General features: G+C 34.7%; 3 pseudogenes; 2 read left to right on the forward strand and 1 right to left on the reverse strand.

Annotated features, from left to right (window-relative positions):
* Positions 1 to 224: 224 nt before the first annotated feature.
* LOC138858206 (uncharacterized) lies at positions 225 to 1,519 on the forward strand (annotated as a pseudogene).
* A 69-nt stretch (positions 1,520 to 1,588) lies between these two features.
* Positions 1,589 to 2,285, reverse strand: LOC138858207 (uncharacterized; annotated as a pseudogene).
* Positions 2,286 to 9,735: 7,450 nt separating this feature from the next.
* LOC138858213 (uncharacterized) lies at positions 9,736 to 10,853 on the forward strand (annotated as a pseudogene).
* The last annotated feature ends 12,642 nt before the right edge of the window (positions 10,854 to 23,495 follow it).

Below are 23,495 nucleotides of genomic sequence, written 5' to 3' on the forward strand. Positions count from 1 at the left end.
TAATAAAGTTTTTAGCTTCACGACATTCTTTTGTTCATCCTACAATACTTATCAATATCGTGAGATCTTTACTACTCTCAATTATCGATTATGGACTACCAATATACGGATATCACGCCGGCAGCGAGCTAAAGAAACTCTATGCGCCTTATCACATGGCAGTAAGACATAGTCTTAGGGCGTTCCCAACTTCAAGCACCAAAAGCATTCTCGCTGAATCCGGAATGCCACACATTAACGAAAGATTGGAGATTAACACATTACGACTGATACCAAAGGTATATCTAGGCTCTAACCCGAATTTGCTCAACGACATACGTTCGGCCACCCGTAAAAAACGAACATCCAAGTTCTTATCAACAATACACCTAATTCTAAAGTACGTTGATGAACTTGATATTCACCTTTCACCCAAACGTTCGAAGATTAGCAAACATCCTCCATGGGCTCTAGACTCTTCTGTTATAGAAGACAAACTGATGACCTGGAACAAAGCCTCCACTAACTACGAGGTGTATAAACAAGAGATCTCTATTCAGAAGGATGGAAATTCATTTACACCGATGGGTCAAATAATCCCCACAACACCGCATATGCAGTGGTTTCCGAGAACTCGGAAATCATTAAAAATGGATTACTTTTATTACCATCTTCTGTTTTTGCCGCAGAAGCATACGCAATAAAAGAAGATATCCAATGGATCACGTCTTCCAAAGGTAAATATGTTATCTGTACCGCCAGCCTTGCAACAGTCACAGCTATTCGAAATACATCCAACAGCAGCCCTCTAATCAGTGAAATTCGGGACAAATTGATTGATAGCCGAAATAAAATTAAAGTAATGTGGATTCCAGGACACTGTGACATTCCAGGAAACGAACTCGCTGATAAAGAAGCAAAAAACGCCACTCTTAGTCCATGTATTTACGTGAGAACTAATGAAAGCAAAGACATTGTGCGATTTGTTGAAAATTTCTCAAAGCTTAAAGCTAAAGCGGACTGGTATACTTACGAAACCGTTACCGGCTCGTTAATCCCGAACAAAGAAAAGCAGTATACCCCTCTACATGTAGCATCCCGGAGATCAAAATTTTTACACGACTCCGTTTAGGACACACCATTTTAACGCACCAACATATTCTGGACCGCAACATAACGCCTGGCTGCCGGCTATGCAACAGTCCAACAAATTCTGTAGAACACATACTGAACATATGTCCTACCTTTCGTCATATAAGACGAGACTATGTCGAGTCTTCTCCTTCGAAACTCCTCAAAGAACCGTCAACTGCCAACATAAAAGAAATTTACAACTTCATCTCCAGAGCCCAACTAAAGCATCTCATCTAAAACTACCATAATAAAATTTTCCAAAATTTTCCTATACTAACAAATATTGCTACCCCTTAATTCTAAGCATAAGAATAGACATTAGTATTTAAGTATAACCATAAGTATTAGTATATACTTGTACATACATATTCATAAGTAAAATATCATACAAAAAAGTACAAGTAAAATTAAGCCCACAGCTGAAGGCCTTGTCGCTAGTGCTGTTATATTTTATAGGTAGTATAATTATTTATAATTGTATTTCCTTTAATAAATAAATAAATAATAAACGTTAAGTTCTAATGAAGTGCTTTAGATGGATAAACGCAATTAAACCAAAGCTTGACACACAATCAAATGATAAAAGCACATTATCGGCTAAAGCATTATTTTCGTATTCTGTTAGCTTAAATTCTTCACGAAATAAATACATTTTCAAGCAATATAAGGCCTTCGACTTCCAGCGTGCATGATGAGTAGGACGAGGTCCACGAAATGTTATCTTATCACTTGTTCCTAAGCATATAGAAGTCAATTCCAGTAATTCTCTGTGGTCGTTCCTAATTATTTTCTTTTTTAATTCTTCTTTACAAAAATACGTAAAGCTAACTCTAGTGCAATTAAAATTTTTTTTAAGATTGTCATTTTGTAGCAAATCTTTGAAGTTTTTTGATGTTAATGTCTTACCAACTTTCTTCAAATGGCTGAAATAATTGAACATGCTGGTATTCACTGGAAAATAACATTCGAAAACTGCTTTCAGTAAAAGTTTATACCTATGATGTTGGCAAGGTAAATATAATAGTTTTCGTTCGATTTGTTTTTTCAAACAATGTTATAGCCCCTTTTATTATGCACGTGTTTGTCGAAGTTGTATCAAATCAACAGGTTACAATGCGTTTTTCCAAATTCCATTCAAATAACAGTTCATACAGTGCATCAGCGATTTCGAAATGCAGCAGGCAACGTCAGAGCTGCTATTAATTCTTCACCGTTTTTATAATAAACAATAACCGGAACTTTGCATTAGTCCAAAACAGATTCCACTCTTTCATTAAAAACATATTCTGTTCCTCGTTTGCTGATAGAGTTGGAGTACAATGGATGCGTATGTACTTCAATTTCGCTTTCTGAAGTTGTTTACCCGTTATCACTGCTTGAAGACAATACATCTTTTACAAGACCATATTTTACAAGAGTCTCTAATTACTGGCGTACGCCGATGATATCGACAGTTATCACTTAGCCTCACAAAAGTATTCGGAATATTAATTTCAAGAAGCAAATTGCATGCGATTCTTACAAAAGTTTTATTATTATTGAAATATAATATATTGTTTATTTACTGTATTGTAGTTTTAACTTTTATTTAAACACAAAAATTAAGTTTTAATTTTGAAAGAAAGTATTGTTTAGCAGTTCATCAAGGAAAGACTTACGCCTGAACAACGTTTACAAATCGTTCAACTTTATTACGAAAATTCACGTTCGGTAAAGAATGTGCTTCGCGTGGAGAGTCAATTCGGCGCCGTTCGCAGCAACTTGCACTGACGTATGAAACGACTTGGCACATTTTACGTCGAGATCTTAAATTGAAAGCGTACAAAATACAGCTTGTGTAAGAAGATCCGACGTTTTCGAGTCAAATTTTGTTCAGCGATGAGGCCCATTTCTGGATCAATGGGTATGTAAACAAGCAAAATTGCCGCATTTGGGACGAAGAGCAACCTGAAGAGATTCAAGAGCTGCCACTTCATCCAGAAAAAACAACGGTCTGGTGTGGTTTATGAGCCGGTGGAATAATCGGTCCATATTTCTTCAAAAATGATGCCGGTGAGAACGTAACCGTCATTGGAGACCGTTATCGCGCCATGAAAACCGACTATTTGTTTCCTGAAATTGAAGTTCGTGATTTCGGCGACATTTGATTTTAAGAAGACGGCGCTATTTCCCATCACATCAATCAATGGATTTTTTGAGAGAAACACTTCGGTGAGCAGATAACTTCACGTTTTGGGCTGGTCGATTGGCCACCAAGATCGTGTGATACACACCGTTCTTCCGCTTCTATTTAATCCTTGGAGCGAAACATCATGCGAGTTATGTATACACTATCATCCCAACCAGACACCACACAACAAAATATTGTAAATTGGACAAAATAAAAGATTAAAGAAAAACAAGTAAACATTACAAAAAATAAGATAACAAGTAGAGATAAAGAACATAATGCAAATGCATACAAATATGTTTTGGTCCTTATGTTTGACTGTAATGATAACCCAGACATTATCGGGTAAACCACACACTCATGTTTGCTTGCATTCAATAGAAAATAAGATTACATTTAACAAATATTGTATTTCATAAGAAAATAGAAAAACAAAGAAATAGATTAAGAAAATTGTAATGACTTTAGTAGTTATATAAGCAGAACATTTGAAAAAGAAACAGAATAAAATATAATGTCACAGAAGTAACATCGTCGGGATTTTTATTTTTTCCTCCGCTCGAACAACCAAAACTGGCGCAGTCGGTAAAAACAAACTGCAAAGTTAAGCGATACTAAAAACTGAAGTTTTTTAAGTTTCGTAAGCTTTAGCAACGGGAAGCAAATCCTAAGATTAGCTCCCATTTTAAAGATCTCTTATATATATATAATATAAATATATAAGTCGGTCGGCACAGATAGCCAAGTTTAAGAAACTCAAGTTTCTACACAAGTTATCTGGAACGTCGGAGAGCGACTCCGAGGATTACAATTTGTGAAGGCGAAGAATAGCTTTATTCCGCCCATCAATATTACCAGGAAAAGTGGGATTAAAGATTAATGCCCCACACACAGAAGACGCAGAGAGAGCGAAGTGCACCATACAAAGCAACAACAACAAGTTCAGTTGTATTAAAAGAGGATACATCAGCAATGAATCCAGGCGAGCAGCAACCACTTCAGATGACAGGATCGCAAATTTGGAAGGAAGCTTCAAGAATCATGGACTTTGACGGCAGAGATTTATCATCGTTCATCAGGGAAGTTGACATGATCCTTCCTTTATTCAACCCCAACCCATCAATGTTGGAATTTGTAATGCAGCGACACGTCAAAACAAAATAGAAAGGAGAAGCAGCAAGTGTCATTCGGCCTTGAGGACCTACACCAACATGGCAGCAAATGAGAGAAGAACTCATAAAGAATTTTGGAGTAAAGGAGTCGTACCACACCCTTTACAATCAGGCGATTGTACTACGAAACTATAACGTAAGTCAATATTTTCAAAATTTAAAAGATATTTTAGATAAACTAAATTTAAAACATGAATTCGATAGGATAGGTTAGGTTAGGTTAGGTTAGGAGGTCGATCCCAGAAGGGATCCCACTTGGACAGCTTAAGACGCCAGTCCGTTGTGATACCTACGACTCCTATAGTCCGGATCAAAAGACCCTTACAAGTCGACAAGACGTCTTGTGCTGACTACAAACTTGTTAAGATGGCCAATATCCATTACGGATAGGTAAGCGAATGCCGGACATTGGAGGAGAAAGTGCTGGGATGATTCCACCTCGCCCTCCTCCATACAACTTTGGCAACTGGCATCGGGTAGTACACCAAGCCGTACCGCATGAGTGCCCATTGGACAGTGTCCAGTGAGAACTCCTACAATAGCGGCTAGATGCACTTTGCTCAGGGCGAGAAGTTCCCCCGACCTCCTGCGATCCACTCTTGGCCAGAAGGATCTCGCGGTCGCACAGGACCTAGTCGTCGACCAACGTCTGCTGAGTGCACGCGAGATCCATTGATCCAAAGTTAGAGCGCAGGACGCTAACGGAGATCCAACCCGATCCCATTCCGATGTGAGCGGGGCAAAGGTGCCCCCCCTGGCTAGCTCATCGGCTTTGCAGTTTCCAGCGATTCCGCTGTGACCAGGCACCCAAACGAGCCTGATGTTGAAATAGCCAGACGCTACCTCTAAAGAGGACAGACACTCCTTGACTAGCTTTGATTGCACGGTACGCGCGCTCAAAGCTAGTATTGCTGCCCTATTATCAGAGTGAATGCTCACTTCTACAAACAAGGCTGCACTACGCAGCAGTACTTCTACCGCCGCCTTAATAGCAGCCACTTCCGCCTGAAAAACACTACAGTGGTCCGGTAGCCTGAAGCTAAGACTGACGGAGAGCTCCTTACAGAAAACCCCCCCTCCAACCTTCCCTCCTAGCCTCGATCCATCCGTGAAAAAGCTCACCGCGCCTCTTCTCCAACGGCTTCTTCCCACCCACATGTTCCTCGTTGGGATATGAGCGGAGAAGGAACCGCCTCGAGTGGCTACAGTGACGCAGTGATCTATATTTTCCGGGATGCCGCTGAAGGAGGAAAGAATTTCGGAGTGCCCTTGTTCGGACCTCTTCAAAAGCCCAGCTTCCCTGAGCCTTAGAGCACACTTCGCGGCAATGCACCTACCGGCAATGTCCACAGGTGCTATGTTTAAAATAGTATTAAGAGCTAGTGTCGGTGTGGTCCGCAGTGCACCGGAGATTCCGATGAGCGCCGCTCTTTGGACCCTTTCAAGCTTTTTAGCCAGTGTGGTCCTCTCGAGCGCTCTCCACCAGACGAACACACCATAGAACATTATTGGCTTAACTACGGTTTCGTAGAGCCAGAACACCACCTTAGGTGAGAGTCCCCACCTTTTCCCAAAGCCCCTTTGCAGCAGTATAAGGCGACCGAAGCCTTCTTAACTCTCTCCTCTATATTTGGCCTCCAGGAAAGTTTGCTATCGAGGATGAGCCCTAGGTATTTCACTTTCTCAGCAGGCTGAAGAAGTGAACCCCCGAAGGAAGCGAGAGGCACATTTGGTATCTTATACCTCCTGATAAATAAAACCAATTCGGTTTTACTTGGGTTGACGGCTAGGCCGCTTCTATTCGCCCACCTAGATACCACGTTCAGGTACCCTTCGGTGAGCTCGTAAACGGTATTCAGGAACTTTCCCTTAACCATAAGGGATAAAGCCTATAGAATTTTTTCCAATTAACAACGAAAGTTTAATTCTAAAAACATTTTTAAATGGGATACACCCCAACTTAAGCAGTGTAGTGATTAGTAGAAATATAAGTACCACTAGAGAGGCTTTTAGCGTTCTTCAAGAGACAGGTTTGCTAATACAATTAGATAAAAGACAAAACAATTATCAAAGAAATAATTATAGAATTTTTTAAATAGAAATTCTTTGGCTCACAATTTTGGCAATTTCAATAATAAACAGTATATGCAAAATTCCATTAATTTTCAATTTGGACAAAATCAGCAGAGAGAATTTCGTAACAATTCTAACCAAAATGACAATTATCAGCAATTTAGCTTCGGACAAAATAGGCAAAATAATTCTCAACAATCTAGAAGATATAATTCAGTCCAAAGGAGACAAAACCCCCCCCGAACCGATGGATTCACGTTCAAGAACTAGCAAATTTCCGGTTGCCAGCCCAAAACAATCGTCACCGATAATAGAAGTGACCATAAAAAATTCAAAAATTAAATGTCTTATTGACACAGGGTCTACAACATCATCATTGAAATATAATGTGTTAAAAGATGATGAATGCATTGAGCTTGATAAACCAATACACTTTAGCACCATTAAGGAAAATTTTTCCCTAAATAAAGAGTTAGTCACCCCAACCCCAAACGAATTCAATGAAAAAAGTTTTATACATTGGAAACTAACCAACATAAAAAATAATAACGTTGATGCTATAATAGGACAGAATATTTTAAAACCTATTAAAGCAATAATTAATTTAGAAAAGGAGTATGTAGAAATAAACGGCAACAAAATTAAATTTATAAACTCATGCCCTTACAATTACGAAGATATTAATATACTTACAGAATGTAAAGAGAATTTGCTAGATATTTTATCAAATAGTGACATGAATGAAGAAGAAAAGCAAAAATTAGAATACATTCTAAAAGCAAATAGCGATTTATTTTTCCAAGAAGGTAAAAACCTTTCTCATACTCATGAAATTCAGCATGAAATTGTTACAAAAACAAGTAGACCAAAAACAGCTTTATCTACACCCCACGGACACTTTGAATTTATAAGAATGCCTTTCGGACTAAAGAATGCACCAGCAACTTTCCAACGTTTAATGACTTCAGTTCTTAGGGAATATATCAACAAAATATGTGTAGTTTATTTAGACGACATCTTAATTTTTAGTTCAAGTATTGAAGAACATACCCAAAATATCAACAAAATATTTTCAGCATTAAGAAAACATAATTTAAAGATTCAGGTAGATAAATGCAAATCTTTTCGCGAAAACAACTGAATTTCTAGGTCACACTTTAACAACAGAAGGGATACAACCAAATTTAAGCAAAATCGAAAACATACAAAAACTAAAGTTGTCTACTACATCAAAGCAAATTAAATCATTCCTAGGTATAACAGCTTATTATAGAAAATTTGTATGAGATTACGCTAAAGTAGCACATGGTTTAACAAAATATTTAAATAAGGATATTAAAATAAACACTCGCGATCCTCAGTACATATAATACTTTGAAAAACTTAAAAATCTATTAGTAAGCCCACCAATATTGAAATATCCTGAGTTTAACAAAAAATTTGTCATTTCAACTGATGCAAGTGACTTTGCAATTGGCGCAGTACTAACCCGGGACAGTCATCCTATAAGCTATGCTAGTCGAACACTTAACAAACACGAAAGAAGTTATTCCACTACAGAAAAAGAACTACTAGCTATTGTCTGGGCAGTGACATATTATAGACCATTTACGGCAGAGCATTTGATCTCTTAACCGATCACCAACCACTTAAGTGGCTCCAAATAAAAAACAAGGGAAAAGACATTAACCCAAGATTGCAAAGATGGTTAATTAAACTAGGTGAATACAATATTAATGTAAATTGCGTGAAAGGAAAGGAAAATAACGTAGCCGATTTTCTAAGTAGATTAGATAGTAACACAGGCGAGATTCATTCATTGGAAGAAGACAACATAAGCACAAATGCTACAATCCACTCTCAAGAGGAGGAACTAAATGATCATTTTCCAATTTTACATACTATTGTAAATCGCTTCAATACACAAATCATTTTAACAAAAAAGAAAATTATAAAATCTGAAGAACTAGGCAACTAGGCGAAGAAAATTTTTATTAGCGCAGAAGATATAAAAAATAATAATTTCATAGATCTTTGTCGTAGACACATAAATAGTGGAAAAGTAGGTATTTTTTCTTATTTAACCGATAATCAGTAAAATATAGTTTAACAAAAGCTTATTCAAATATTTAATAGACAGGTAAAGTTTTTTAAATGTGAATTCCATGCTAAAGATATGAAAAATGAAGAACAAGTTTATAAACAAATTGCTCAATATCATAAAAATGAAACAGGCCATGCAGGTATTAACGATAATTATGAAAAATTGAAAAAACTAATATACTGGAAAAATTTGAAAGTTTTGATTCGAAAATATATAAATAATTGCGATGTTTGCAATAAAGCAAAATATGATAGAAAACCTTTAAAACCAAAATTTCAATTAACGAAAACACCATCAGATATAAATAAAATAGTTCACGCATAATCACGCACATAAATAAAAAATGTTACTTCCTTACTTTTATAGACAAATTTGCGAAATTTGCTATGGCATTTCAGCTAGAAGATAGAAACAGTATAACTATTATAGAAAAGCTTAGATTATTCTTTTCTATCAAAGGAAGAACCAGAAAGTTAATATTAGATAATGAATTCAACTCAATTAACATAAAAGATTTTTTTAGGAAAGAAGAAATAGAAGTTCATTTTACAAAACCAAACAGTCATACTGGGAATTCAGATATCGAAAGATTTCATAATACTCTCTGCGAAAGAATTAGAGTACTAGAAATTGAAAAACCAAGCCTTTCGACAGCGGAAAACTATTTTAAAGCATAGAATAGTATAACAAATCTTGTCATTCTACAATTAAAACCACACCTCTTGTGGTCATAAATGGAAAAACTGATAAAAATTTGATTAAAATGTAATAATTAGTAATGCAGCCAAACTGGAAGTACATCAAATACATACCGACAATGGATACGCAGAAATTATCACCAACACTAAACAGATTGTTACATCATCTGACCTCGTAATTCACATAATTGACTCTCGTGAAATTCTTTACATACTAAATAATATAACAAAAATCTCGCAAACATATTCACATCTACATTACTACACCCTATCTAAGGGTTCCCTAAAGAAATTGAAATCTTGAGAGGTAAAATCAAAACATTAATCCCAAGAAAAGAAGTTAGTAGAAAAAAGAGAGGTTTAATTAACGGTATAGGTTCTGTACATAAATTTCTATTTGGAACGATGGATGATGGAGATAGAATAGATATTGAAAATCACCTTAAGAAAGTAGAAGAAAATTTACATAATTCAATTACAGCTCTCAACCACTAAATAAAAATTAATAATTTCTATTCGAACACGTTCACAAAATTAAAACAAATTATTGAAGACGAAAGAAAGAATTCTTTAATGTATCAAGAGAGAACAGACAAAATATTGATTCTTCATGAACAAACAATAAAGATAAACATTCTCAAAGACGCAGTAAACCAGATTCAGAAAAACATTATTTCAGCAAAAAGTGGTATTTTTCACCCAAGCATTTTAACAAATGAAGAAATTTATAATTACAACATAGACCTCAACAAACTTCAATATATAAAATTATGCGCCTTGGAATATAAAGAAAATTTGTTAAGGTTCGTGGTCAAAATCCCAAAAGAATTTTAATCGGTACAATTAAAAACTTTTATTCCTATACCAAATACAGCAGGCAAAGAAATAACAGCAGAAATTGAAAATGTTTTTGAATACAAAAATGTCACTTATAAATTCGAAGAAGCTAAAGCACTCAATGAACTACAAATTTCTAAACATTGCATCTACTTATTAAATTGTGAACTTATCAAAAATAGCATTACAGAAATTTTTCAAATTGATGAAGAAACTATTTTAATAAAAAATGCAAATGGCATAGAACTAAACCAGAACTGCGACAACAGAAAAATTAAGTTGAAAAACACTACATTGATTCATTATAATAACTGCACAATTAAGATCCTATACCAAACATTCTCAAATACTAAAATATCATACAATCAAAGATTTTATTATCCAAACTATGATACTCACAATTTCACTAACAAAATTACAATTAACGACCTTGTATTTAAAAACGTAAAAATTTAAAAGAAATTAATGAATTTAAACATCACAAAAATATCTCTGATATTTGAATATCAATTTTAAGTTTTATTATGATTATAATAATAATTTTAATATCTTGTAAAATTAAAAAAAAGAAAAACAATACTATTCAAACTCAGGAGAGTTTTTAATTAAGGGAGGGAGGAGTTATGTGTACACTATCATCCCAACCAGACACCACACAACAAAATATTGTAAATTGGACAAAATAAAAGAAAAACAAGTAAACATTACAACAAATAAGATAAAAAGTAGAGATAAAGAACATAATGCAAATGCATACAAACATGTTTTGGTCCTTATGTTTGACTGTAATGATAACCCAGACATTATCGGGTAAACCACACAATCATGTTTGTTTGCATTCAATAGAAAATAAGATTACATTTAACAAATATTGTATTTCATAAGAAAATAGAAAAACAAAGAAAAAGATTAAGAAAATTGTAATCACTTTAGTAGTTATATAAGCAGAACATAATTTGAAAAAGAAACAGAATAAAATATAATGTCACAGAAGTAACATCGTCGGCATTTTTATTTTTTCCTCCGCTCGAACAACCAAAACTCGCGTGTCATTTGCCAGTTACCAGTCGAAATGCTCGAACGGGTCATCGAAAATTGGACTCAACGGATGGACCATCTAAGAGGATTATTTCTTGGAAGCCGGCTTTGAATGTTATGTTATGCTTGCGGATAGCACGCTCTAAATCTGTCGAAAAGTGCTCAATCGGATTAAGATCCGGGAACTGAGGTGGCGTTTATAAAACTTTTGGTATATTGTAGAATATCCACAGCTTTGTATTATTAGGTGTATGTTTCGGGTCGCTGTCCTGTTGAAATCGTTACATATTTACCGGAAAGTCCGGATTCATCCGCGCTAAGATTTAAATTATCTTTTAATTTTTGAATATATTGCCAGTGATCTATTTTATCAGTAATAAACTGCATGTTTCCGACACCGTTTTCACCCACGTGCTTAACCGACCACATTGTTCAAAAATAAGTATTTGTTCAAAATAAGTATAGTTTTTTACTTTAAGTCACAGTTAAAACTATATTTGAAGTAATAGTAATGATTCGATTATATCCATCTCGATTCCTTTGCAGCGTTACAAATAACTGTTAGGTAAACAAAATTAATAGCTGTCTTCGATTCGACATTTCTCTGCTCTCTTGTCAAAAAATTTCTATGTAAAAGCAACAACAAAGTTATCGAGCTGAATTGAAGCACGAGAGTATGCGAATATCTCAATAAAGTGGTATAATTTCTATCTTCAATGGTGCCAAGTTTTGTTTTGCATATTTTAAATCACTTTTACTATAGTGAATGGTTCAAATGACAGTTGAAATAAATTTTTTTTTTTTTTGTATTTTTAAAACATAAGACTTAGAATCAATTATAATTTATAGAAAACCAAATTAAAGGGTTACAGCAACGTCTTTTAAAGTGAAAAAAATAATTTCTTCACTAAGAAAGAATGGTTGAGTATTTTACGTTAATTTATTAAAACTTGTTTGTTGGATTCAATTCTAATTATTTCACATGCATTAGTATGAGCAATATCTAATGAATCATCTAACCTGATCTGTTTTGTTTTTCTGCGTATCAGTTGAACGATTTTTGTTGTTATACTCTCGCAACTTGTTGCTACAGAGTATAGTAGTTTTGTTCACCTAACGGTTGTTTGTGTCACCTAAAACTAATCGAGTTAGATATAGGGTTATGTATATACAAATGATCAGGATGAAGAGACGAATTGAAATCCGGGTGACTGTCTGTCTGCCCGTCCGTCTGCGCAAGCTGTAACATGAGTAAAAATTGAGATATCTTTATGAAACTTGGTACTCATGTTTCTTGGTACCGTAAGACGGTTGGTAATGCAGATTGGCGTAATCGGACCACTGCCACGACGTGCCCACAAAACGTCATTAATCAAAAACAAATAAATTGCCATAACTAATATCCGCAATAAGATACAAGACTCTTATTTGGTACACAGGATCACATTAGGGAGGGGCATCTGTAGTTAAATTTTTTTTTTTAAAGTGAGCGTGGTCCCGCCACTAATGGGTGCATATCTCCTAAGCCACTAAAGCCATAATAACAAAATTCACTGGAAGCAAATGTTTTTAGCCTCTACCTATAGTGTGAAAATGGGTGAAATCGGGTGACAACCCCGCCCACTCCTCATACAATGGTACTGTTAAAAACTACTAAAAGCGCGATAAATCAAACACTAAACAAGTCAGAGACATTAAAATTTATCTCTAGGAGGGTATGAGATGACTTTATAGGAACCAAGTTCAAAATTAAATAGTGGGCGTGGCACCGCCCACTTTTAGGTGAAAACCCATATCTTGGGATCTGCTTAACCGATTTCAACCAAATTCGGTACATAATATTCTTCTCACATTTCTATGTTATTGTATGAAAATAGGCGAAGTCGGATTACAATCACCCCTATTTCCTATATAACATCATTTTAAATTCCATCTGATTTTTTCACTTTTTAGTATGCAAATCAAGCAACGATGATTATATCGGCGTAAAACTTTGCGTGAATAGTACGTTTCAAGTGTGTCATCTTGTGACCAAAAATTATCTAAATTCAATCAAAACTGTTCAAACCCCTAGGTACTGAATTTATGGACCCCAGTGCCTATAGTTGACTTTTTACCGAAAGTATCGGTCAACATAGAACAAAGCGGCAAGATCCACATAGAAATCTAAAACGAGTATACTATTTGACTTTGCGAGAGTATAAAATGTTCGGTTACGTCCGAACTTAGTCTTTCTTACTTGTTTTTCGATTGCTTTTTATTCCTTCATTGCCTAATTTCGCAATGAAATGGTGCTCACTTTTAATTGGAATTCCAGCCTTTTTTCCAAAACACGTATTGATAAGTTCACTACATTATGATTATATTATATTAAAAACTGACAACGCTTGTTTATTCGATGGTAGCTTTGTACCAAGAATATGAGAATACTCCGTCCCAACTAAAAAAATTTTTACCGTATATTGTATCTACTCATTTTGATATTATGTTTAAAGATGGCCTATGCGTCGCGTTTTTCTTCGACTTGCTTCGACGGTGTCATTAGAAAATTGACTTTTAAGAGACACAAAATTTGAAACTTCAATAAAATTAGTCCTATTATGACGGAAAATGATAAACATGTGTCGTTTTCATATGAATAACTTTGCTCTGTAATTCTGTTATCAATTCACCAATTTATAGGGTTTTAATCAATTTGGAATGGTAAGAACCTTTAGATCTTAAAATGGTTCTAATGAAGCAGCAATAAACATAATATGGGCGGCTAAAAGTTAAATAAAGTAGAAATTAAAAATTGATCAAGATTTCAATCACCGTGAGCCACCTCTAAATTTTATCTGATTGGATAGAAATTTTTATATTGTATATCGGGGTTTCCAATAGGGATGTATGAAGTGTCGTTTAGGGCCTTTTTGATATGTCATGATATGTAATATTTCTTCCTTGAATTCAGTAATGTTTACAATTTCATCATGGAAAGATATACGATTTTAACGATTTTTTTTTAAGAAAATCATCCTCTCCGATGAGGCTCTCTTTCTTCTGAGTGGTGCGGTAAATAAACAAAACTTTCGATTCTGGTGCGAAGAAAATCCACAAATTATTCATGAACGACCATTACGTTCACCTAAATTGAACGATTGATGTGGTTTGGTGGAATCATAGGTCCGTACTTCTTTCGAAATGAAGCTGGTGACAACGTTACTATCAATGGAGAGCGGTATAGTTCGATGTTAATCAATTTTATATGGCCGTAATTGAAGGAAGTTGATCTTGACAACGTTTGAATTACCTTAACAATTAGTGTGTTTTTTTGTTTGAAAAGAATCGTCGCCAGTGGTCGAAATTCGACCAATAGAAAATACAATTTATTAACAATGTTAATAGTATTTACATTTTATTGAAGATATTGAACAAAATGTGAACAATATCTAAAGAAAGTTGTAGTGAACAATTTGAAAAATTAAATTTAAAAAAATAAATTAAAAAAATAAATTTAAAAAAAATTTAAAATTTATAATTCATTCTTGTGCAAAATGATTTGTTCTGTTTCTGTATATGGCTGAATTCTTTCTTGAATGAATAATCGAATCAAATCGGTCAATTTTAATTTGTCGTCATATGTGGCCACGTATGACCCTGCGAAGGGATGCCAAAATAATTAGTGTACAATATTGATGAATTGTTTGAATTAAATATCGATGAAGTTGTGAACTGATGCTCCAGTTTGAAATCTTTTCAACAAAGAAATATCTTGTCTTCTGCTGTGTACATTTGTTCTTCAGGTGATATCGGAAAGTTATCGGCATAGGAATCAGTAATTTCGTAGACAGCACCTTCTGCTGAAGAAATTCAACATTCTGACGCAATTTATCGCATTAATCCTTTGATCGCAGTTATTATTCAATGAACCGTGAATGAATGAATAATGAAGCCACAATTTCGACAATGCGACTTTGCATAACATCTTGCTCCCGTCGTAAATAGTCAAACAATTTCCTATCCTCTGCCATCACGAAATCAAATTGCTTGTATGCAGTGAAAGCAAGAAAAAAAGAAATGAAATTAGGAAATAAACTATTTCATCGTTGTTGTTGATTCAACCAACTACATAAAATTGAACTCGGAAATTTTTTTTTCAAAAAACTATTTATAACACATGCACTTGAAATTAATCTAAAAATTTTAAGCTCACCAAAATAAAACAATTGATATCAAAGTCCAAATTTCCACTTCAATGTGTTTTTTTCACAAACAATACTTGAAATTTAATGTGCGTTAAAAATGTAATTGTAACAGAATTCAGTGTTGAAACACGCAAAGTCCGAAGACAATTAAAAGTGGAAAAAAAACGCAACCACAAATCCGCCGTAAACGATACACAATTATCCGTTATATGTATGTATTTGCAACTTATACAGGATAGCGACAAAATGTACTTATGTTGTATATTTTAAGTGTGACGCGCAAAGGAGAAATAACATGTGAATGAAAACGCGCCACCGCGCTTATAGTTGTTGTAGTCGCTAAATTTGCCTTAACGAATTTTTACCTGTGTTCTCGTTGACGCATATGTCAACGGCAATACATTCAAAAAGGGAACACAAATTCTTTTATTAGCGTAATTATATAGAGAAGATTAATTTTTAATCGGTTGGAGAATCCGACCTCGTTTCAAATTAAGGGCCACTCTAATGTACATCTATGGTCTGTCTTACGTGTATATTTAGTTTCTGTGTTTTTATGTTTGCGTTTTGTTCGTCATGTTCATTTGTGCTTTGGTTTTAATATTAATATTTTCATTATTTCATCAAACGTTTGTTTTATTCTTATCAATATACATTTATACAGTTACAACCTATCATAAAAAGGTGCATTTACTGATAAAGCTAAAAAAATATATGACGACCTTAAACGTAGATTTGAATCTGTTGGTTACGAATATATTGACAATACTGTTATATTGAAATTACATGATTATAAATTTAAAAATTTTGGAAAAATGTGGAATAAAAGCAACAGCACAAAATCCAAAGTTTTCTAAAAAACTCGGATTGAATTAAGTCGACAATCACCTGCTCAGATCCTCGGATAACTGGTTAAAGAAAATTACCTTGCAAAAAACGTCGATTGAATTAAAACCAGTTCTTGAGTCGACTGAATAGTATTAGAACTTATTTTCTCATTAATCAACTTAAACTAAAAATGTCAATGTGATTTTCTGTTTTGACATTCCAAATGTCTTAACGGTTCCACATGGTGAGTTCTAACAAAAAACGGCCTTGTTCAGTAGCAACAATCAGTATAATGCATATATGTATAGTTAGATAGATAGAATAGAGGTATGCACCACGACCTATAGTCTATTGTGCCCTCCCCTAAGTCACAACGACTCACCATACCCCAGCACATTGATGAACTCCAATATACTGCTAGGTCCTAGTGAAGCGATGTGATCCCTATTAGGAGACATGGATCCAATAGCCTTAATTTTGCGTCTGCAGACTGCTACGCCGTCTACTAGCAGGTGATCTGGGGTTTCCGGCATCATGTCGCAGAACCGACAGATTGCACAAGAGGATCCATGTTGTAAAGCTGCTTCATGAGCCTGAAATGGCCAGTATAGAACGCGACAAGTAGCCGGAACTTGTTTCTTAGGATATTGATTAGATTTTTAAACCTTCTGAGGTCGTAACCCCCCATTAGCAACCTGGCATGGTGCATGCCTTGGAGTTGTTGCCAATGTCTCTCCCTGCCTGCTCTTTCTTCACTAAGGAGTAGCTCCTTAATGGTGTGCGGACCAACCGCGACACCATGGCCTTACCATTCTTGTGGAGGCTGCAGAGCTGGCCTGTTCGCCAGCCAGTTCATTCCTGTTTATACCCCTGTGACCAGGCACCCAAATATGGTGCACTTGGTTGCAGTTTGATAGGCTGTTCAGCCGTTCTATACAATCCTGCACTGGTAGCGATTTGATCTCATAGGCAGAGATCGCTTTTAGTGCCGCCTGACTATCGCTAAGTATGGCAATACATTAACGGTGAAAGTTGCGTTGGAGTTTTATTTCTACACACCGACTCATACCAATCCCCTTCGACGTTTTCGAGCCGTCCGTGTACTTGATAGTACTATCCCTTAGCAGTAGGTCCAGCGAGGAATCTTTCCATTTTTCCTTACAGCCAAGCGTCCCTTGGGAGAAGGGCTAGTGGCATTTCGTCACTTAGAGCATTCATCTGTTGGGACGAAATACCTTCCCTCTGCCAAACTCTTCTGCTGTCATTTGAAGCAGAGTTTGTTTGGCTGTCTGTTTGATCACTCCGTATGTGATGATCGGTCTCACAATCATGGTGTACATCCATCTGATAGTCCTCGGGTTGCAGCCCCAGGATTTCCCAGCAAGTCGATTGCACACCATGAGGGCTTTCGTAGCTTTAATAAAGGTTCGGTCCACATGCTGCTTCCACCGTAGAGTGGAATCCAGCATGAGGCCTAGATACTTGACCGTGTTAGCCATCTCCAGCTTCCTGCCGCCAAGGGATAGATATCTGAGACCTGGCAGTGACCCTCGCCTGGTAAACGGTATTATTGTAGTTTTAGAAGGGTTGATGTTTAAGCCAACCCCACCCCTTTGCCAAGATTAAGATAACAATGTCGTCCGCATGTCTCTGACAGAGGATTCCATTGCTAGTTGGCAGCTCAAGAAGATCGTCCACAACTAGGCTCCAAAGTAGGGGGGATAGCACTCCACACGGTGGGAAACCTTTTGTTGTGCCAAGACGAGTTCTGGTATCGCTAACTGTGGTTTGAGCTATCCTGGTGCGCACTACTTGAATATGAAGATCACCTTTGCAGTGCGCCATGGTTCTGGGATATATGCCAGCGCTAGGCTATCGCTCATCAGCCGAACAAGGTCGGGGGTAAAGTTTACATTAATTATAAACTATTAATTTACTGTATTTGCTTTTTAAATTTTCTAGTCAAAATGGTTGCTACAATAATATTTCCTGTAATCTTTTTGACTGCCAAACGTGTACCGTTGCATAATTAAGTTGGATTGAAATTACGCAAAATAATAATAATTCCTGGGTATATAATTTACGTTTTTATTTTCATCAACAACAGTAGCGAATGATTAACTCGTAAAATAGATCTGATAGCCTAGCAACAACTGTTGTATCTGGAAACTAATTTCGTCGACATCTACATTTTTGGCCGCAATGTAGCCTGATTACTGAGCCAGTTAACATATGATCCAAACAATTAATCTTTACTTTCAGGAATATACTCTCAATTAATAAATTTATTTCGTGAACAGGAATTGGCAGAAATTGGCTAGTAATATATTTTACTGCAATTCTATTCTACCTTTCTAATATCTAGCAATTGTTCGCAACATATTTGTGCAGTTGAATCAATTTGCTATTGTACAGTGGTAAGATAGCACCACCGCCCTAAAAAAACCGCCTCGTTCAGTAGCAACAATCAGTATAATCCATATATGTATGTATACGAAAATTACTGTACCCTTGCAGTAGCTATGTGTTGTTATTATTACTATTTTTTTGAAGTAATAAAATATTCAAAAGATTCTTACATGAATTTTAAACACATGCTTACGATGTGAAATATAATTCTTGTATTGTATTTATGAATTGTATTGACTTTTAACGTAAAGAAATAAAAAATATTCTATGTTCGTCCCTTGGTTTTAGTCTACCAACCAATTTTCAGCCAAATCGGTGATTAATTACTGAACCAGTTATGAGCCGAACAATTAATTTTTACTTTCAGGAATATACTCTCTTTAATCAATTTTTTTCGTGCGAGCGTATACTTAAACACACGTTAATCTCATTGGCTTATGAAAAGCGAAGGATGACCGGGCTGTCGGCAATCAGCAGACAGTAATAATACAGCACCACCGAAAACTTCATCGCTGCCGTTTAAATATTGCATTGTTCTGTGCAATGATTCGAGAAATTTTGTGAGTAATAAAATATTCAAATGATTCTTACATGAGTTTGAACACATGCTTATGATTTGAAATATAATTTTTGTATTTATGAATTGTATTGGCTTTTAACATACATAAATAAAAATTATCCTATGTTCGTCCCCTGGTTCTAAGCTACCTTTTTCATTTAAATGGTTCAGCCGTTCTTCAGTGTAACTAACACGACTTTCTTTTATATATGTATATAGATATACATATGTATACATTTTTGTTTTTTATTATAAGTGAACTTTTTTTGGAGAGCAGTAAATTTTCTACAAAACTATGAGTTTTCCAATTTATAATTTTTTTTTCACTGACCCACCCTATTATGTACGCGAATTAATACAGTACATCGAGACATAGCGAGATAAATAAATGTGCTGACGTAGTCAACATTGTTAAAGTTTTATTATTTCAATTTCGCTTGATTGGTTTCACTGCAAAAACCGATGTGTTTAAAAAATAATTATTGAATTTGTTGTGTTAAATAAAATTTTAAAATAATGAAACGTTTCACAACATCTGATTGTTACCTAACAAAGTGGGTAAGTTGAACAAAATGTCGCTTCTGTCTTCATCACGTCTCCGAATTGCTATATAACATTTTATCTAATATAAAGTTTAGTTACGAAACTCTTTTTCTATACTATTACTCAGGTGAAAGTTTATTATGCCATTAAAATAAATAGAATTTAAATAATATCCTATTGGATTGAACTTGGTTTAAGCCGTTAGAATACTGTAAATATTATTAACAAAATAATTGTGTTTATTTGGTTATATTACCATAGTAGGCCATTTGCACCGTGCCGAGAACAATTTTTAGTTACAATCGAGTTTCGAATCAAAAATTTAAGATGGGTTTTGTTCTCGGAGTTGCATACATATATATAATACTTCTCAATCAGTTTTGTAGAGTAATACCAATTTAATTGTGTATAGCAACCCTCGAATTCAGGGATAAAATGGATATGGGTGTATAAAGGATATTCTCCAGATTAAAATTATACATATTATATATAGTCGCAGGAGACGTATAGTTTTTGAAATATTCGCATTATGAATTTAACACAAATATTATTCAATATTATATCCACTACCACATCTTATAATAGTTTTTACATATTTTTTTAATATTAAATAGCGCACAAATAGTTTTAAATCGTAATTAAAGTTTTCTTAAAATTATAAGTCTACCGCGGCTATATACATATGTATATAGGTCATTCCATTCAAGTTTTACATTCAATATATTGGACATGTATTTTTTTTCGTTCTACTCAAAATGAAAAATTTTGGAGTCAAAATTTTTTTTCAAAATTTCAACGCTTGAGAAAACACCGTGAAACATTTGCGTATACGAAGAAAAATATTTAATTAGACAATAACCAGTCGGTCTAATTTTTACGATTTTTTCTCATAACATAATATACATTTTTATAAACAAATAATTTTTTTTTTCAATTTGGAATTATTTTATTAAGTTTGTTTTTATGTGTGAAAATACATTTTCGAGTTCGGTTGAAATTTTACAGATTCATATCTCCAAAATTTTTATTTTGAGTCGAAATATAAAATTATGTGTCCAATGTTTTGCCTCAAATAACTCAAAAAATAAATAATCCGCACGAAAAAATTCAATATAAATTTTCGATGGGTATATGGGTCATATATTTTTGATTTGAAGAACACACCCTATCTGCCCATACCCATTTTATCCCTAAATTTTCGACGAAAGAATGAAACGATTACAATCATGTGTGTTATCTTATTAACCAATATTAGAGATCGTAGACTGAATTAGTCTCATTACTATATTTTGCTACATATCCGGGAATTTGGTACCAAAATCAACCCTGTTGACTCAAATGATATAATATTATATAAACTCAACCAAAGAGATTAAATTTAATATATGGGGTATATGAGGACGAAATCGACCAGTGAAACTTAAATCATTATATATATAATATTAGGGGCTTAGATCATGGTCCACACCAATTTAATTTATATTCAAGGCTAAACCATATTGTGTTTATAAAAACATTGAAATATCACATATATTGCTCAACATAAGCGGGTTCAAGTCAGCTAAAAAGTTTGAAATCGTTATATCGGGGAAATGTGAGATAGGGGAAGGTCTGAACTGACTGCGTTAACTTGTGACATTACTCACGTATATACGTATTCAGAAACTTGTTTCCACGCATTTTTATGAAGATAACTTACTCTCTGATATTCGGTTAAAGTCTGCTAGAATAACGAAAATCATTATATGTGGTATAAGCGAGCTGGCGTAATTCGTAGATCAATTTTACCCGTAATTTTGCTAGCTCATCTTCATATTAACCCTTATATATCTGGAAAAGACTACCTCCGAATTTAAATATTATATCTCACAGTCATAAGCACTGAGGTCAACATATTTGATCTCTGGGGGCTTGAACACTTATGATTCCATTATGACCATATTTAGATTTGAGATAGCCCGATATAATCTTGATTGATTTGTATACGGGCAAGTGGAAGAATCACAGTTGTGTTAAATGTAAGTTAGCAAGGTTCTGATCCTACTATCATGTACTATTGGTCATGTACTATAGAAATGTTAAGTAACGAATTTGGTTAAAATTAGTCGAGCAGGTCCTGGAATATGGGATTTTACTTAAAGGTGGACGGTGCCAATTGTCTATACCATCTTGGGTCTAAAATTTAATGTTTCTGACGCATTTATTTAGTAAATTATGGCGTATTTAGTAGTTTTCAACATAACCGTTATATGTGGAGTGGGCTCGGTTTCTATTCATTTTCGCACTGTCAGTGGGTATGCCAAAAATATTTGTCCTGATCGAATTTGGTCAATTGAACTTTAACAGTTTGGGAGATATGTACATATATTAATCGCCATATTTTTAAAAAAAATTTCCAACTCTACCTAATGCGATTAGTTGTACCAAATAACAGTTTTATATTATATTGTGAAGTTTAGGAATGCACTTTATAAGTTTTCGTTTAGTGACATTTTGTGGGTAGGGCAAACTTCTCATTACACCCATCTCCCTGTTGGGAGGTATGGTATCCCTTGGGTGCCGAGTTTTTTCATGGTCCCACGTGTGCCAAGTTTCATCACGATATCTAAATGCTTACTCAACGTCTGCACGGCAGACGGTAAAAGTGAACAACAGAATTGGAAATCATTATTATATTGATATGTGGTTAAGACCAAGGTCTACACCAATCTCATTCATTTTGAGCGTTAAACCACATGTTTAGGAAAATGTGTCCACTTCATTCCTCTAAGATATCACAAAGAGTTTAAAGTTTGATTGGAGCTAGGGGAAGGTCGGAATTGATGGCATTAACTGTGACATTACCCAAGTATACTCGAGAAAATGCTGCCACATTTATGATTTTATGAAGATAACTAAGAAGAATAACGAAAATTATTGTATGTGGTATATGTGAGCTGGTGTACTTTGCTAACGGATTTCACACATATTCATCGTATGACCAATATTATTCGCTTACTTAACTAAATTGAATTGTGTTAAAGCATCTTACATATTGACCGATATAAACCATATAAAGCCAACCAGATGTTTGAAATTCTTATATAAGGTATATGAGAACTAGTATTTACCTGGTTTTATAAATTTTTGACATATTACTACCAGCAAAAAATGCTTTCTGAGCTTCATTAATATGCCTTCTATACTGACCGATATACGTATGTACCTATATCGTGTAAAGTTAACCGGAAGTTTTAAAATTCATATATCTCACGGACTTACCGCTATTTTCGGTAAAAAGCCAGCCATAGGCGCTGGTGTCCACATATTCGGAATTTACATTGCGTGATAAGTTATTATCCGATTTCGATCATTTTTAGTCGTGAGATGGTAGACCTTAAAGCCACGACTTGTGCAAAGTTTTATTTCGATCACGTCATTGGCTTTCGATTTATATAATATATTGTAAAGTGAAAGAATCATATGGAATTTAGAATTGTAATATATGGGAAGTAAACGTTGGGGTTGACTGATTTCATGAATTCTTACAATGTAATTTAATAACTATCAGCTCCGAGTTTGGTTGAAAAAAGACGGATATGACCCATTCTCTATCATGCAAAATCATGCTCTTCCATACTTCGATGCCCTACAATAGTTACCATTCTCTTTACAGTTTTGTATCTTAATTTGTGGCTTTGTTATTGCCTTTCATAATTTTTTGCTTAACGGCATTTTGTGGGTGTGGCAATGATTTTAATCCGCCCATCTGCAGTACCAATCTC

This window comes from Bactrocera oleae, chromosome X (assembly GCF_042242935.1).
Source record: "Bactrocera oleae isolate idBacOlea1 chromosome X, idBacOlea1, whole genome shotgun sequence".
In the NCBI taxonomy this organism is placed as follows: domain Eukaryota; kingdom Metazoa; phylum Arthropoda; class Insecta; order Diptera; family Tephritidae; genus Bactrocera; species Bactrocera oleae.